Raw genomic sequence first — 1,831 nt, forward strand, 5'->3', positions numbered from 1 at the left:
AAAATCACTGTGGATGGTGACTGCAGCCATGAAATTAAAAGATGTTTGCTCCTTGGAAGAAAAGCTATGACAAACCTAGACAGCATATTAAAAAGCAGAGACATCACTTTGCTGACAAAGATCTGTATAGTCAAAGCTATGATTTTTCCAGTAGTCATGTATGGATGTGAGAGCTGGACCATAAAGAAGACTGAGTGCTGAAGAATTGATGCTTTCAAACTGTGGTGCTGGAGAAGATTCTTGAGAGTCCCTTGGACAGCAAGGAGATCAAACCAGTCAATCCTAAAGGAAATCAACCTTGAATATTCTTTGGAAGAACTGACTAATGCTGAAGCTGAAGCTCTAATACTTTGGCCACCTGATGCAAAGAACTAACTCACTGGAAAAGACCCTGATGCTGGGAAAGACTGAAGGCAGGAGAAGAAGGGGTGACAGAGGATGAGATGGTTGGATGGTATCACTGACTTGATGGACATGAGTTTGAGCAAGCTCCGGGAGTTGGTGATGGACAGGGAAGCCTGGCGTGCTGTAGTCCATGGGGTCACAAAGAATCAGACGTGACTGAGCGACCAAACAACAACTGTAACAGAGCAGGATGAGCACAGCTCTTAGCAGGCAGCCGTTGCTGTGCCGCATTACTCTGCATCCTGTAACTAGGCAACAGGTCTCGTTCAGCCATTGGTCAGTGCCTCGGTGGGCCCCCTCCCCAACAAGAAACCAACTGTCAATGAGTGACCATTAGGGAAGTGATTCAGCCAAGGGTCAGTGGTCATCAGGTGGAGAGTGAGGTAAGAGGCAGATTCAGGCCTTCTCCTGGAGGGTCCAGGGAACAGACTGGGGACTATGTCCTGCAGGGCTCTGGAGCCCTGACTAAGGCCCTCCACTAGCCTTGGCCCAGGTCTTGAGGACAGCGGTGAATCTCTCCCCCATCCCTGTCTCTGTGACCTAATAGCAGTGACTGCCTGGGTCGCAGTCTGTGAGACCTGGTCTCTTCCACTTGGGTGGTCTGAGGAGACTGAGGGCCAGTTTGATTTGGTGCCTGGCTCCCTCAGAGTTGACAGCTGGGCAAAGTGTGGAAACCTGGCCCTGCAGGAGCTGCCAGCTGAGATCTGCCTCCTCTTGGCCAGGACTGAGAACTTGGGAGAGCGAAAGTTGTGCCTTGGGACCTTGTTGCTTCTTGTCAAGACGGAGAATAACATCGTTTGGTAGGAGACTATAGGAACATCATTACCTGATCATGACCTGACTTCAAGAGCAAAGGCTCTGGCACCAAGAAGCTTCCAACAACTTACCACGCCCCTCTCCCACCTTTTGCTTTTAAAGGGGCTTGCTGAAAGCTTTTAGTAACTTCGGGGTTCCTGGGGGCATGAGCCACCCAACTCCTTGTATGAACCTATAATAAACCTTTCTCTGTTCCAAACTCTTAATGTTTTAGTATTGATTGGCCTCACTCAGCCATTGCATACATGGACTTGTGATTTGGTACCAAAACCACCTTTGGAAGGCCACACAAGAAATTTTACAGTATTATTTTGTAAGGGGAATTTGGGTACATCAGAGAGAAGTATTCTCACCCACTTTATTCCCTTTCTTTTTTTCTACGTTTATTATCAAATGCATGTGTTACCTTTTTAAAAAGTCCTGTTTTCATGCAAATTTTCAGCCAACTTTTCATCACTGAAACACAGCCCCCTGCTCACTGGCCCTTTTCAAGCGACTTGTCTGGCGCTAGCAGCTCACCACCCCTTTCAGTTCTGTTCAGTTCAGTCACTCAGTCGTGTCTGACTCTTTGCGATCCCATGAACGGCAGCATGCCAGGCCGCCCTGTCCA

The 1,831-nt window shown here is 48.2% G+C and overlaps 1 long non-coding RNA gene across 1 annotated transcript; it reads left to right on the forward strand.

Annotated features, from left to right (window-relative positions):
* The first annotated feature begins 580 nt into the window (after positions 1-580).
* On the forward strand, positions 581-1,420 carry LOC110142482 (uncharacterized). The gene is made up of 2 exons (XR_011485946.1): positions 581-788; positions 1,093-1,420. It is a non-coding gene; the product is annotated as an uncharacterized lncRNA (long non-coding RNA).
* Positions 1,421-1,831: the final 411 nt, after the last annotated feature.

This window comes from Odocoileus virginianus, unplaced genomic scaffold, assembly GCF_023699985.2.
Source record: "Odocoileus virginianus isolate 20LAN1187 ecotype Illinois unplaced genomic scaffold, Ovbor_1.2 Unplaced_Scaffold_3, whole genome shotgun sequence".
Lineage (NCBI taxonomy): Eukaryota > Metazoa > Chordata > Mammalia > Artiodactyla > Cervidae > Odocoileus > Odocoileus virginianus.